Source organism: Oncorhynchus masou, unplaced genomic scaffold, assembly GCF_036934945.1.
Source record: "Oncorhynchus masou masou isolate Uvic2021 unplaced genomic scaffold, UVic_Omas_1.1 unplaced_scaffold_659, whole genome shotgun sequence".
Classification (NCBI taxonomy): domain Eukaryota; kingdom Metazoa; phylum Chordata; class Actinopteri; order Salmoniformes; family Salmonidae; genus Oncorhynchus; species Oncorhynchus masou.
In genome coordinates this window covers 63,600-80,000 of record NW_027013031.1, presented here as the reverse complement: position 1 = coordinate 80,000, position 16,401 = coordinate 63,600, and the positions used below count along the sequence as shown (strand labels likewise).

The following is a 16,401-nucleotide window of genomic DNA, read 5'->3' as shown; positions in this document are numbered from 1 at the left end:
AAGGAACCCACCAGGTACAACCCTAAATCTGTAAACAAGGGCACCCTCATAGACGTCATCCTGACACACTGGCCCTCCAAATACACCTCTGCTGTCTTCAACCAGGATCTCAGCGATCACTGCCTCATTGCCTGTATCCGCTACGGAGCCGCAGTCAAACGACCACCCCTCATCACTGTCAAACGCTCCCTAAAACACTTCTGTGAGCAGGCCTTTCTAATCGACCTGGCCCGGGTATCCTGGAAGGACATTGACCTCATCCCGTCAGTTAAGGATGCCTGGTCATTCTTTAAACGTAACTTCCTCACCATTTTAGATAAGCATGCTCCGTTCAAAAAATGCAGAACTAAGAACAGATATAGCCCTTGGTTCACTCCAGACCTGACTGCCCTCGACCAGCACAAAAACATCCTGTGGCGGACTGCAATAGCATCGAATAGTCCCCGCGATATGCAACTGTTCAGGGAAGTCAGGAACCAATACACGCAGTCAGTCAGGAAAGCAAAGGCCAGCTTCTTCAGGCAGAAATTTGCATCCTGTAGCTCTAACTCCAAAAAGTTCTGGTATGGTCAGTACAGAGCCTCTAGTACCAGGGCAAAGAGCTAGCAAGCTACTGCTCTGTTTCAGCTGGTATGGTCAGTCTAGCTGTATGGAGGAGGTACTGCTCTGTTTCAGCTGGTATGGTCAGTCTAGCTGTATGGAGGAGAAGGTACTGCTCTGTTTCAGCTGGTATGGTCAGTCTAGCTGTATGGAGAAGGTACTGCTCTGTTTCAGCTGTTATGGTCAGTCTAGCTGTATGGAGGAGGTACTGCTCTGTTTCAGCTGGTATGGTCAGTCTAGCTGGTATGGTCATGGAGGAGAAGGTACTGCTCTGTTTCAGCTGGTATGGTCAGTCTAGCTGTATGGAGAAGGTACTGCTCTGTTTCAGTTGATGGAGTTAGCCAGCAGTCATATACAGCCTCTGTGTGTGTGTGTGTGTGTGTGTGTGTGTGTGTGTGTGTGTGTGTGTGTGTGTGTGTGTGTGTGTGTGTCTCTTACAGCCCGTGTCCTTCAGTCTGCTGATGGAGTTAGCCAGCAGTCGTATACAGCCCAGGAACCCGGCGCCCTGCCGCTTGTGGATCTTCTTATGGTTCCACACACTGATGGTGATGGAGTCTGTCTTCCCTATGTACCTACACACACACACACACACACACACACACACACACACACACACACACACACACACACACACACACACACACACACACACACACACACACAGGTCAGGATTAGAGGTCGACAGATTAATTAGGGCCGATTTCAAGTTTTCATAACAATCGGTAAATCGGCCTTTTTGGACGCCGATTGTGGCCGATTACATTTCTCCACGGGGAGACTGAGTGGCAGGATGACCACCTGGTACACGGGTGCAGCGTCAAAATGACCTTGTGGCTGCAAGGAGCCAAGGTAAGTTGCTGGTTTGGTTGTTACAATGTAACAGCAATATTCAGACTGAGGGATGCCACCCGTTAGATAAAATACAGAACCGTCTTTCACTGAAAGAATAAACGTTTTGTTTTCGAAATGAAAGTTTACGGATTTGACCATATTAATGACCCGAGGCTCGTATTTCTGTGTGTTATTATATTATAATTAAGTCTATGATTTAATATTTGATACAGCAGTCTGACTGAGCGGTGGTAGGCAGCTGCAGGCTCGTAAGCGTTCATTCAAACTTTACTGTGTTTGCGAGCAGCTACCAGTACTGAGTAACGATAACTAGGTTATATACACAGGGTACCAGTACTGAGTAACGATAACTAGGTTATATACACAGGGTACCAGTACTGAGTAACGATAACTAGGTTATATACACAGGGTACCAGTACTGAGTAACGATAACTAGGTTCTATACACAGGGTACCAGTACTGAGTAACGATAACTAGGTTCTATACACAGGGTACCAGTACTGAGTAACGATAACTAGGTTATATACACAGGGTACCAGTACTGAGTAATGATAACTAGACTATATACACAGGGTACCAGTACTGAGTAACGATAACTAGACTATATACACAGGGTACCAGTACTGAGTAACGATAACTAGGTTATATACACAGGGTACCAGTACTGAGTAATGATAACTAGGTTATATACACAGGGTACCAGTACTGAGTAATGATAACTAGGTTATATACACAGGGTACCAGTACTGAGTAATGATAACTAGGCTATATACACAGGGTACCAGTACATTTACATTACATTTAAGTCATTTAGCAGACGCTCTTATCCAGAGTACTGAGTAATGATAACTAGGTTATATACACAGGGTACCAGTTCTGAGTAATGATAACTAGGTTATATACACAGGGTACCAGTACTCCGTCACGCTAGCTCCCCACTCCGTCACGCTAGCTCCCCACTCCGTCACGCTAGCTCCCCACTCCGCCACGCTAGCTCCCCACTCCGTCACGCTAGCTCCCCACTCCGTCACGCTAGCTCCCCACTCGTCACGTTAGCTCCCCACGTTAGCTCCCCACTCGTCACGTTAGCTCCCCACTCGTCACGTTCGCTCCCCACTTGTCACGTTCGCTCCCCACTCATCATGCTGGACACAGCTTGTCACCAAAAGCACTCACAAACTTCTACAGATGCACAATCGAGAGCATCCTGTCGGGCTGTATCACCACTTGGTACGGCAACTGCTCCGCCCACAACCGTAAGGCTCTCCAGAGGGTAATGAGGTCTGCACAACGTATCACCGGGGGCAAACTACCTGCCCTCCAGGACACCTACACCACCCGATGTTACAGGAAGGCCATAAAGATCATCAAGGACAACACCCACCCGAGCCACTGCCTGTTCACCCCGCTATCATCCAGAAGGCGAGGTCAGTACAGGTGCATCAAAGCTGGGACCGAGAGACTGAAAAGCAGCTTCTATCTCAAGACCATCAGACTGTTAAACAGCAACCACTAACATTGAGTGGCTGCTGCCAACACACTGACTCAACTCCAGCCACTTCAATAATGGGAATTGATGGGAAATGAGGTAAAATATATCACTAGCCACTTTAAACAATGCTACCTAATATAATGTTTACATACATATGAGATGCATAATGTAGGGTATATACTGTACTCGATACCATCTACTGCATCTTGCCTATGCCACTCTGTACCATCACTCATTCATATATCCTTATGTACATATTCTTTATCCCTTTACACTTGTGTGTGTATAAGGTAGTAGTTTTGGAATTGTTAGGTTAGATTACTCGTTGGTTATTACTGCATTGTCGGAACTAGAAGCACAAGCATTTCGCTACACTCGCATTAACGTCTGCTAAACATGTATGTGACAAATACATTTGATTTGAACTTCACACAATGTGACACGTCATGTAGAAATGTTGAAACTGTGCATTATGTTCATAAAACAATGTCCCTACAGGCTAGAAGACTTTCCAGAAGACCGTCCGCTGCCTCGGGGAACAGGCCTGTCCGCTGCCTCGGGGAACAGGCCTGTCCGCTGCCTCGGGGAACAGGCCTGTCCGCTGCCTCGGGGAACAGGCCTGTCCGCTGCCTCGGGGAACAGGCCTGTCCGCTGCCTCGGGGAACAGGCCTGTCCGCTGCCTCGGGGAACAGGCCTGTCCGCTGCCTCGGGGAACAGGCCTGTCCGCTGCCTCGGGGAACAGACCTGTCCGCTGCCTCGGGGAACAGACCTGTCCGCTGCCTCGGGGAACAGACCTGTCTGCTGCCTCTGTGTACAGGCCGTGTGTGTTGGGCTCCGATGGCCTCCTGCCTCAGTGAACAGACCGTCTACTGCCTCTGTGTACAGGCCGTGTGTGTTGGGCTCCGATGGCCTCCTCCTGCCTCAGTGAACAGACCTGTCTGCTGCCTCTGTGTACAGGCCGTGTGTGTTGGGCTCCGATGGCCTCCTGCCTCAGTGAACAGACCGTCTACTGCCTCTGTGTACAGGCCGTGTGTGTTGGGCTCCGATGGCCTCCTGCCTCAGTGAACAGACCTGTCTGCTGCCTCTGTGTACAGGCCGTGTGTGTTGGGCTCCGATGGCCTCCTGCCTCAGTGAACAGACCGTCTACTGCCTCTGTGTACAGGCCGTGTGTGTTGGGCTCCGACGGCCTCCTGCCTCAGTGAACAGACCGTCTACTGCCTCTGTGTACAGGCCGTGTGTGTTGGGCTCCGACGGCCTCCTGCCTCAGTGAACAGACCGTCTACTGCCTCTGTGTACAGGCCGTGTGTGTTGGGCTCCGATGGCCTCCTGCCTCAGTGAACAGACCGTCTACTGCCTCTGTGTACAGACCGTGTGTGTTGGGCTCCGACGGCCTCCTGCCTCGTGAATGACACCATTACTGCACTTTTAGAAAATAACCTTCAAAATGTTTTTATTTAATTTATTTAAACTTTAATTAGGCACGTCAGTCAAGACAAGGTCTTATTTACAATGACGGCCTACCGAAAGGCCTCCTGAGGGGACGGGGCTGGGACTTTTAAAGAAGAGACACTGAAGAGTGACCCAAGACGAAAACATGACAACACAGCGTGCTAGCAACACAGCGTGCTAGCAACACAGCGTGCTAGCAACACAGCGTGCTAGCAACACAGCATGCTAGCAACACAACATGCTAGCAACACAGCATGCTAGCAACACAACAACAACATGGTAGCAACACAGCCCGCTAGCAACACAGCAACAACATGATAGCAACACAGCATGCTAGCAACACAGCGTGCTAGCAACACAGCATGCTAGCAACACAGCATGCTAGCAACACAACAACAACATGGTAGCAACACAGCCCGCTAGCAACACAGCAACAACATGATAGCAACACAGCATGCTAGCAGCATACCATGACAACAACATGCTAGCAACACAAGATGACAACACAGTATGGTAGCAAAACAAGATGACAACACAGCATGGTAGCAACACAACATGACAACATGGCAGCAACACATGACAACACAGCAGCAACACATGACAACACAGCATGGTAGCAACACAACAACATGGGAGCAACTAATGACAACACAGCATGGCAGCAACACAAGATGACAACACAGCAAAGCAGCAACACATGACGGCAGCAACACATGACAACACAGCACGGCAGCAACACAACATGACAACATGGTAGCAACTAATGACAACACAGCACGGCAGCAACACAACATGACAACATGGTAGCAACTAATGACAACACAGCATGGTAGCAACACATGACAACACAGCACGGCAGCAACACAACATGACAACACGGCAGCAACACAACATGACAACACGGCAGCAACACAACATGACAACACAGCATGGCAGCAACACAACAACACAGCACGGTAGCAACACAACAACACAGCACGGTAGCAACACAACAACACAGCAGCAACACAACAACACAGCAGCAACACAACAACACAGCACGGTACAGACAACGGACAAGAAGAGAGACCAGTAAAATAAAAACAAGTCATCAATGGAAGGGAAACAGACTGTAGCCCCATGAAATCAGCCCCTCAATAACCCAACGCCCACTGTGACGGCCCTGAATTCTCTGACCGGTCTCAGTGCTTAAAACGATATCAACCGGTTCAACCGGATCAGAACCTTATTTTGCTGTTCAGTGGGTGTGTGGGTTTCAGCGGGCCGCAGTGGGTGTACTCACAGGTCATAGTGTTGGTTCCATTTGGGGTCCAGAGTGCTCTTCACTGTGTCTGTAGAATGACACTGTCCTGATCCATCCACCACTACCTTTGCAAATGGGTCCGGCAACCCTACACACACACACGCACACGCACATGCACACGCACACACACATTATAAAGTAGAATGTGAAAGAGAGAGGAAGACAAAGAAAGATGGAGACAGAGATACTTACAGAAGGAGACAGACAGAGAGGAGGGATCAGAGATACTTACAGAAGGAGACAGACAGAGAGGAGGGATCAGAGATACTTACAGAAGGAGACAGACAGAGAAGAGGGATCAGAGATACTTACAGAAGGAGACAGACAGAGAGGAGGGATCAGAGATACTTACAGAAGGAGACAGACAGAGAGGAGGGATCAGAGATACTTACAGAAGGAGACAGACAGAGAGGAGGGATCAGAGATACTTACAGAAGGTGACAGACAGGGAGGAGGGATCAGAGATACTTACGGAAGAAGTCTTTCTTTGCAAGGTTCTTGGCACATAAGACTAAAACACAGAACAGACAACTGTCAGTCAACCAAACAGATGTCACTACAGACAGCCTGCCAGCCAATCAGATCAGTGACTGGCTGCTGTAAGCCAAGCAACAGATGTCTCTTCACCTCCCTCCCTTTCTCTGCCCACAGCTTCCCTCTTCACCTCCCTCCCTCCCTCTCTCCCACAGCTTCCCTCTTCACCTCCCTCCCTTTCTCTCCCACAGCTTCCCTCTTCACCTCCCTCCCTTTCTCTCCCACAGCTTCCCTCTTCATCTCCCTCCCTTTCTCCCCCACAGCTTCCCTCTTCATCTCCCTCCCTTTCTCTCCCACAGCTTCTCTCTTCACCTCCCTCCCTCCCTCTCTCCCACAGCTTCCCTCTTCATCTCCCTCCCTTTCTCTCCCACAGCTTCCCTCTTCACCTCCCTCCCTTTCTCTGCCCACAGCTTCCCTCTTCACCTCCCTCCCTTTCTCCCCCACAGCTTCCCTCTTCACCTCCCTCCCTTTCTCTCCCACAGCTTCCCTCTTCATCTCCCTCCCTTTCTCCCCCACAGCTTCCCTCTTCATCTCCCTCCCTTTCTCTCCCACAGCTTCTCTCTTCACCTCCCTCCCTCCCTCTCTCCCACAGCTTCCCTCTTCACCTCCCTCCCTTTCTCTCCCACAGCTTCCCTCTTCATCTCCCTCCCTTTCTCCCCCACAGCTTCCCTCTTCACCTCCCTCCCTTTCTCTCCCACAGCTTCCTCTTCACCTCCCTCCCTTTCTCTGCCCACAGCTTCCCTCTTCACCTCCCTCCCTTTCTCTCCCACAGCTTCCCTCTTCACCTCCCTCCCTTTCTCTCCCACAGCTTCCCTCTTCACCTCCCTCCCTTTCTCTGCCCACAGCTTCCCTCTTCATCTCCCTCCCTTTCTCTGCCCACAGCTTCCCTCTTCATCTCCCTCCCTTTCTCTCCCCCACAGCTTCCCTCTTCACCTCCCTCCCTTTCTCTGCCCACAGCTTCCCTCTTCATCTCCCTCCCTTTCTCTCCCACAGCTTCCCTCTTCACCTCCCTCCCTTTCTCTCCCACAGCTTCCCTCTTCATCTCCCTACCTTTCTCTCCCACAGCTTCCCTCCTTCTCTCCCTCCTCATCCCCACAGCTTCTCTCTCATCCTCATCCCTACAGCTTCTCTCTCAACCTCATCCCTACAGCTTCTCTCTCAACCTCATCCCTACAGCTTCTCTCAACCTCCTCAACCCCACAGCTTCTCTCTCAACCTCCTCCCTACAGCTTCTCTCTCCTCATCCCTACAGCTTCTCTCTCCTCCTCCTCATCCCTACAGCTTCTCTCATCCTCCTCCCCACAGCTTCTCTCTCATCCTCCTCCCTACAGCTTCTCTCTCATCCTCCTCCCTACAGCTTCTCTCTCCTCATCCCTACAGCTTCTCTCTCCTCCTCCTCATCCCTACAGCTTCTCTCATCCTCCTCCCCACAGCTTCTCTCTCTCATCCTCCTCCCTACAGCTTCTCTCTCATCCTCATCCCCACAGCTTCTCTCTCATCCTCATCCCTACAGCTTCTCTCTCAACCTCATCCCTACAGCTTCTCTCTCAACCTCATCCCTACAGCTTCTCTCAACCTCCTCAACCCCACAGCTTCTCTCTCAACCTCTTCCCTACAGCTTCTCTCTCCTCATCCCTACAGCTTCTCTCTCCTCCTCCTCATCCCTACAGCTTCTCTCATCCTCCTCCCCACAGCTTCTCTCTCTCATCCTCCTCCCTACAGCTTCTCTCTCATCCTCCTCCCTACAGCTTCTCTCTCATCCTCCTCCCTACAGCTTCTCTCTCATCCTCCTCCCTACAGCTTCTCTTCTCATCCTCCTCCCTACAGCTTCTCTCTCATCCTCCTCCCTACAGCTTCTCTCTCATCCTCCTCCCTACAGCTTCTCTCTCATCCTCATCCCTACAGCTTCTCTCTCATCCTCCTCCCTACAGCTTCTCTCTCATCCTCCTCCCTACAGCTTCTCTCATCCTCCTCCCTACAGCTTCTCTCTCATCCTCATCCCTACAGCTTCTCTCTCATCCTCCTCCCTACAGCTTCTCTCTCATCCTCCTCCCTACAGCTTCTCTCTCATCCTCCTCCCTACAGCTTCTCTCTCATCCTCCTCCCTACAGCGTCTCTCATCCTCCTCCCTACAGCGTCTCTCATCCTCCTCCCTACAGCTTCTCTCTCATCCTCCTCCCTACAGCTTCTCTCTCATCCTCCTCCCTACAGCTTCTCTCTCATCCTCCTCCCTACAGCTTCTCTCTCATCCTCCTCCCTACAGCTTCTCTCAGCATCTATCCTGTGTATGTGTGTGTAGTGTATTTCAGTGTGTCTGTGGTGACCTGTTCTCATTGAGAGTATTAAATGGTAAGGACCCTGAAGTAAGTGTTTCACAGTTAGCCTACACCTGTTGTCTCTCTCTGACCCTAACCCACCTGTTGTCTCTCTCTGACCCTAACCCACCTGTTGTCTCTCTCTGACCCTAACCCACCTGTTGTTTCTCTCTGACCCTAACCCACCTGTTGTCTCTCTCTGACCCTAACCCACCTGTTGTCTCTCTCTGACCCTAACCCACCTGTTGTCTCTCTCTGACCCTAACCCACCTGTTGTCTCTCTCTGACCCTAACCCACCTGTTGTCTCTCTCTGACCCTAACCCACCTGTTGTCTCTCTCTGACCCTAACCCACCTGTTGTCTCTCTCTGACCCTAACCCACCTGTTGTCTCTCTCTGACCCTAACCCACCTGTTGTCTCTCTCTGACCCTAACCCACCTGTTGTCTCTCTCTGACCCTAACCCACCTGTTGTCTCTCTCTGACCCTAACCCACCTGTTGTTTGTGACAGATACAGGTCTTATTTGGACACACAGCTGGAACGATGTCTGTTACTGTAGTAGTTAATGGAAGCCGTGCAGACTGGCAGGGTCTCTATTCACATGGAGATGATGTCTTTCTGCAGTCTGAGCTTCGTCCACTGGTTCACACAGCAACACTGTGTGTGGTTTGCTATCTAATAGACGTGTGCCAACACTCTGGGTGTGACATGCTTGCTAAACACACCCAGCAGATGAATTGTCTGGCTAACTACTAACGAGTCAACTATAAAAAATAAAATAAAAACTATCTAGGTGCTAGCCAACGTTACTGAGTATACATTAGTCAACTTAGTTTAGCGGCTTAATTTGCTCTAGAAACCCTACCAACTAGCTGCTTTGAGATCAGTTAGCTAGCTAGTTACATCTCTAAACACTAGCTGGTTAGCCAGGTTAGATATCTTGGTAATGTAGAGAGCAGGTCAGTTATAGGGGAAGTAGTTCGCTAGAATAGCTCCTAAATAGCCTAGAAAGGGCACTGGTTAGGTCCAGTTAGGACACTGGTTAGGTCCAGTTAGGACACTGGTTAGGTCTAGTTAGGACACTGGTTAGGTCTAGTTAGGACACTGGTTAGGTCTAGTTAGGACACTGGTTAGGTCTAGTTAGGACACTGGTTAGGTCTAGTTAGGACACTGGTTAGGTCCAGTTAGGACACTGGTTAGGTCCAGTTAGGACACTGGTTAGGTCTAGTTAGGACACTGGTTAGGTCTAGTTAGGACACTGGTTAGGTCGAGTTAGGACACTGGTTAGGTCTAGTTAGGACACTGGTTAGGTCTAGTTAGGACACTGGTTAGGTCTAGTTAGGACACTGGTTAGGTCTAGTTAGGTCTAGTTAGGACACTGGTTAGGTCGAGTTAGGACACTGGTTAGGTCTAGTTAGGTCTAGTTAGGACACTGGTTAGGTCTAGTTAGGACACTGGTTAGGTCTAGTTAGGACACTGGTTAGGTCACTGGTTAGGTCGAGTTAGGACACTGGTTAGGTCGAGTTAGGTCTAGTTAGGACACTGGTTAGGTCTAGTTAGGTCGAGTTAGGCCACCATGGCAGGAGGACACTGGTTAGGTCTAGTTAGGACACTGGTTAGGTCTAGTTAGTATTCAGCTCATTACTAACCTACTAACTAACTGTTCCCGTTAGTTAACTAGCCAAACACCTTGGACGAGGCTGTTACAATGGCATTTGGCAGAGACAAACCAGCCTGTTAAATCAGGCGAATATTAGACGCCTTTCAATCTAAATAGCTGGTTAATAACGTTAATGTCCACGAACTAGCTATCCTCATCCGTTTGTTGAGTTATTTGAACTAACTAATAAGAGTTAAGGCCTAGTTAACGTTACCTATTGTACGTAACGTTAGATGTCAGTAAATAGAGAAACCCCCGGATGTGAACCCTGTCCAGTGTCGCTGGCGCCATGACAGGCTCGGAAATGTAGCTCTGTCCACCCCCCTGTTACAGGCTTTTAAATCCCGAATAATACAAATGAAACCGTAAGCGCTTTCACGGTGTTTTAGTTAGTTTACCTGTCAGGCGGATTTTGATGCTGGACCCGGTCCTCCGAGACCCAGGACCCGACATCACAGCGGAAGAACTGTTACTGTAAACTCCCGTTTTTTTGTTGGTGTCGCTCCAACACACCAACTCGACACTCCTTCCTGGGGGATAGTACTCTAGGTTGTCAGTGTATGTGGCTTGTGTCTGTCTTCTTCAGGGGTTAAATGTGTATTATTTCCTGGCGAAATCCCCCGTCCCGACCGAGCCGCAACACAGACGGACATTTTCGGTGGCTCTGGACCATAGAATTAGAATACTAGAAGGGACGTGAACCGTCTTATGATTGTCTAAAGGGCGGCCATGTTGGTCAGGGAGTCGACCAACCATGGTTTCCCAGTGCTGTAATATAAGATATTGTGAAAAATAATGAATGTAAATCATTTATCTGCACTGTATGTGTGTTAGCCAGTTTTAGAGGAATGATTTCCATTATTTTAATTAAATGCCAACATTCAAACAATGCAGTCAATCCACCACAGCCAACAAACAAAAATGGACATTTATGGTCTGTAAACATATATTTTAGTATAAAAAATAGTATAAAACCCATAAATTGTATTTCTAATTATGTAAGGTATAATGAATGAGTGGCTATGCATTCTATGGAAAACGATGAACAATGTAGATCCACTGAGTATCTAGCAAGTTTTCTACAGTAGCAGTTCTAGTTCTACAGTAATCTACAGTAGTTGCCTTGGTAACCAAACAAACCCGACGCAACGCAGAGAGCTTGGATACAGCCGTGGTTTATTGGCCATATACCACAACCCCCTGAAGTGCCTTATTGCTATTATAACCTGGTTATCAATGTCATCAGACCAGTCAAAATAAATATTTTGTCATGCCCGTGGTAACCACAGCTGTCAGCCAATCAGCATTCAGGGCTCGAACCACCCTGTTTATAAAGGGAAATAATACACGCTCTAGAATGCCATTCAAGCCACTCAGAAATTAGCATTCAACAATGGCATGGTATAAATTACAATATTTTCGGATGACAATAATTATATTACATCATTTCTGATATCACATGCCTTTTCTTTTAATGCATAAGAAAAATCTGGATTCCAATTTGAATGGTTTGGATTTCTCCCTGACCAATGTGGCTGCCATTTTCACCCCATTCTGGAATTTGACGGTTTATGACATTTCCCCTCTTGTAATTTGATAGGATCTCTATGTTCTGGACTGGCTCAAACAGGCATGTCCTGAAGTTACATGGCAAATACTTCCTCGGGTCTGGAAACATAGGCGTGCTCGGGAATCGGACTGTTTAGGATAAATGTTTTTTTTAAGTGTGAACGGCAAGGAGAGAGAAGGAGGCGGGAGGGAGGAAAGAGTAAGGAGAGACACAGAGAAGGAAAGGAAGGAAGGAGAGGGTAAAGAAGAGAGAGAAGGAAAGGAAGGAAGGAGAGAGAGAGAAGAAAGGAATGGAAGGAGAGTGAGAGAAGGAAAGGAAGGAAGGAGAGGGTAAAGAAGAGAGAGAGAGAAGGAAGGAATGGAAGGAGAGGGTAAATAAGAGAGAAGGAAAGGAAGGAAGGAGAGAGAGAAGGAAGGAATGGAAGGAGAGGGTAAAGGAGAGAGAGAGAAGAAAGGAATGGAAGGAGAGGGTAAAGGAGAGAGAGAGAGAAGGAAAGGAAGGAAGGAGAGAGAGAGAAGGAAGGAATGGAAGGAGAGGGTAAAGGAGAGAGAGAGAAAGGAGGGAGGGAACAGAGGGTAAAGGAGAGAGAGAGAGAAAGGAGGGAAGAGAGGGTAAAGGAGAGAGCGAGAGTGAAGAGAGTTTAAAGGAGAGAGAGAGAGGGAAGAGAGGGTAAAGGAGAGAGAGAGAGGGTAAAGGAGAGGGAAGAGAGGGTAAAGGAGAGAGAGAGAGAGGGAAGAGAGGGTAAAGGAGAGAGAGAGAGGAAGAGAGGGTAAAGGAGAGGGAAGAGAGGGTAAAGGAGAGAGAGAGAGGGAAGAGAGAGTAAAGGAGAGAGGGAAGAGAGGGTAAAGGAGAGAGAGAGGGAAGAGAGAGTAAAGGAGAGGGAAGAGGGTAAAGGAGAGAGAGAGAGGGTAAAGGAGAGGGAAGAGAGGGTAAAGGAGAGAGAGAGAGGGAAGAGAGGGTAAAGGAGGGAAGAGAGGGTAAAGGAGAGAGAGAGAGGGAAGAGAGGGTAAAGGAGAGAGAGAGGATAAAGGAGAGGGAAGAGAGTGTAAAGGAGAGAGAGAGAGGGTAAAGGAGAGAGAGAGAGGGTAACGGAGAGGGAAGAGAGGGTTAAGGAGAGAGAGAGGGGGAAGAGAGGGTAAAGGAGAGAGAGAGAGGATAAAGGAGAGAGAGAGAGGGTAAAGGAGAGGGAAGAGAGGGTAAAGGAGAGAGAGAGAGGGTAAAGGAGAGAGAGAGGGTAAAGGAGAGAGAAAGGAGGGAAGAGATGGTAAAGGAGGGAAGAGAGGGTAAAGGAGAGGGAAGAGAGGGTAAAGGAGAGAGAGAGAGGGTAAAGGAGAGAGAGAGAGGGTAAAGGAGAGAGAGAGGGTAAAGGAGAGAGAAAGGAGGGAAGAGATGGTAAAGGAGGGAAGAGAGGGTAAAGGAGAGAGAAAGGAGGGAAGAGATGGTAAAGGAGAGAGAGAGGGTAAAGGAGAGGGAAGAGAGGGTAAAGGAGAGAGAGAGGGGGAAGAGATGGTAAAGGAGAGAGAGAGGATAAAGGAGAGGGAAGAGAGGGTAAAGGAGAGAGAGAGAGGATAAAGGAGAGGGAAGAGAGGGTAAAGGAGAAAGAGAGAGGGTAAAGGAGAGAGAGAGAGAGGATAAAGGAGAGGGAAGAGAGGGTAAAGGAGAGAGAGAGAGGGTAAAGGAGAGAGAGAGAGGGAAGAGAGGGTAAAGGAGAGAGAGAGAGAGGGAAGAGAGGGTAAAGGAGAGAGAGAGGGGAAGAGAGGGTAAAGGATAGAGAGAGGGTAAAGGAGAGGGAAGAGGGGGTAAAGGAGGGAAGAGGGGGTAAAGGAGGGAAGAGAGGGTAAAGGAGGGAAGAGAGGGTAAAGGTGAGAGAGAGGGAAGAGAGGGTAAAGGAGAGGGAAGAGAGGGTAAAGGATAGAGAGAGGGAAGAGAGTGTAAAGGATAGAGAGGGGGTAAAGGAGGGAAGAGAGGGTAAAGGAGAGGGAAGAGAGGGTAAAGGATAGAGAGAGGGAAGAGCGTGTAAAGGATAGAGAGGGGGTAAAGGAGAGGGAAGAGAGGGTAAAGGAGAGGGAAGAGAGGGTAAAGGATAGAGAGAGGGAAGAGAGTGTAAAGGATAGAGAAAGGGTAAAGGAGGGAAGAGGGGGTAAAGGAGGGAAGAGAGGGTAAAGGAGAGAGAGAGAGAGGGAAGAGAGGGTAAAGGAGAGGGAAGAGAGGGTAAAGGATAGAGAGAGGGAAGAGAGTGTAAAGGATAGAGAGAGGGTAAAGGAGAGGGAAGAGGGGGTAAAGGAGGGAAGAGGGGGTAAAGGAGGGAAGAGAGGGTAAAGGAGGGAAGAGAGGGTAAAGGAGAGGGAAGAGAGGGTAAAGGAGAGGGAAGAGAGGGTAAAGGATAGAGAGAGGGAAGAGAGTGTAAAGGATAGAGAGAGGGTAAAGGAGGGAAGAGGGGGTAAAGGAGGGAAGAGAGGGTAAAGGAGAGAGAGAGAGGGAAGAGAGGGTAAAGGAGAGGGAAGAGAGGGTAAAGGATAGAGAGAGGGAAGAGAGTGTAAAGGATAGAGAGAGGGTAAAGGAGAGGGAAGAGGGGGTAAAGGAGGGAAGAGGGGGTAAAGGAGGGAAGAGAGGGTAAAGGAGGGAAGAGAGGGTAAAGGAGAGGGAAGAGAGGGTAAAGGAGAGAGAGAGGGAAGAGAGGGTAAAGGAGAGGGAAGAGAGGGTAAAGGATAGAGAGAGGGAAGAGAATGTAAAGGATAGAGAGAGGGTAAAGGAGAGGGAAGAGAGGGTAAAGGAGGGAAGAGAGGGTAAAGGAGAGGGAAGAGAGGGTAAAGGATAGAGAGAGGGAAGAGAGTGTAAAGGAGAGGGAAGAGAGGGTAAAGGATAGAGAGAGGGAAGAGAGTGTAAAGGAGAGGGAAGAGAGTGTAAAGGATAGAGAGAGGGTAAAGGAGGGAAGAGGGGGTAAAGGAGAGGGAAGAGAGTGTAAAGGATAGAGAGAGGGTAAAGGAGGGAAGAGGGGGTAAAGGAGGGAAGAGAGGGTAAAGGAGGGAAGAGGGGGTAAAGTAGAGGGAAGAGAGGGTAAAGGAGAGGGAAGAGAGGGTAAAGGAGGGAAGAGAGGGTAAAGGAGGGAAGAGAGGGTAAAGGAGAGGGAAGAGAGGGTAGAGGAGGGAAGAGAGGGTAAAGGAGGGAAGAGAGGGTAAAGGAGAGGGAAGAGAGGGTAAAGGAGGGAAGAGAGGGTAAAGGAGGGAAGAGAGGGTAAAGGAGAGGGAAGAGAGGGTAAAGGAGGGAAGAGAGGGTAAAGGAGGGAAGAGAGGGTAAAGGAGAGGGAAGAGAGGGTAAAGGAGAGAGAGAGGGGTAAAGGAGAGGGAAGAGAGGGTAAAGGAGGGAAGAGAGGGTAAAGGAGGGAAGAGAGGGTAAAGGAGAGGGAAGAGAGGGTAAAGGAGGGAAGAGAGGGTAAAGGAGGGAAGAGAGGGTAAAGGAGAGGGAAGAGAGGGTAAAGGAGAGGGAAGAGAGGGTAAAGGAGAGGGAAGAGAGGGTAAAGGAGAGGGAAGAGAGTGTAAAGGAGAGGGAAGAGAGGGTAAAGGAGAGGGAAGAGAGGGTAAAGGAGAGAACATGTTAGGTTGCATGGATTATTTTAGTCGTTTTAGCTGCTTTGTTTTAGTTGCAGTGTTCATTAGTGTGATTAGCTGTGGAACAAAGGACTCTCTCATAATGCTGCTTACTGCACAAACTAAATGAACACAAGCCCTTTAGCATTAGGTTGTGTTTGGTATAGACAGGGTATAGGGGGAGTGAATGCATTAGGTTGTGTTTGGTAGAGACAGGGTATAGGGGGAGTGAATGCATTAGGCATAGATAGGGTATAGGGGGAGTGAATGCATTAGGTATAGATAGGGTATAGGGGGAGTGAATGCATTAGGTATAGACAGGGTATAGGGGGAGTGAATGCATTAGGTATAGATAGGGTATAGGGGGAGTGAATGCATTAGGTATAGATAGGGTATAGGGGGAGTGAATGCATTAGGTATAGATAGGGTATAGGGGGTATAGAGTGAATGCATTAGGTATAGATAGGGTATAGGGGGAGTGAATGCATTAGGTATAGATAGGGTATAGGGGAGTGAATGCATTAGGCATAGATAGGGTATAGGGGGAGTGAATGCATTAGGTATAGATAGGGTATAGGGGGAGTGAATGCATTAGGTATAGATAGGGTATAGGGGGAGTGAATGCATTAGGTATAGATAGGGTATAGGGGGAGTGAATGCATTAGGTATAGATAGGGTATAGGGGAGTGAATGCATTAGGTATAGATAGGGTATAGGGGGAGTGAATGCATTAGGTATAGATAGGGTATAGGGGGAGTGAATGCATTAGGTATAGATAGGGTATAGGGGGAGTGAATGCATTAGGTTGTGTTTGGTATAGATAGGGTATAGGGGGAGTGAATGCATTAGGTTGTGTTTGGTAGAGACAGGGTATAGGGGGAGTGAATGCATTAGGCATAGATAGGGTATAGGGGGAGTGAATGCATTAGGTTGTGTTTGGTATAGATAGGGTATAGGGGGAGTGAATGCATTAGGTTGTGTTTGGTATAGATAGGGTATAGGGAGAGTGAATGCATTAGGTATAGATAGGGTATAGGGG

The 16,401-nt window shown here is 48.7% G+C and overlaps 1 pseudogene; it reads right to left on the bottom strand.

Annotated features, from left to right (window-relative positions):
* LOC135536743 (E3 ubiquitin-protein ligase SMURF1-like) overlaps window positions 1-10,868 on the bottom strand; it is a 70,259-nt pseudogene extending 59,391 nt beyond the window's left edge.
* Window positions 10,869-16,401: the final 5,533 nt, after the last annotated feature.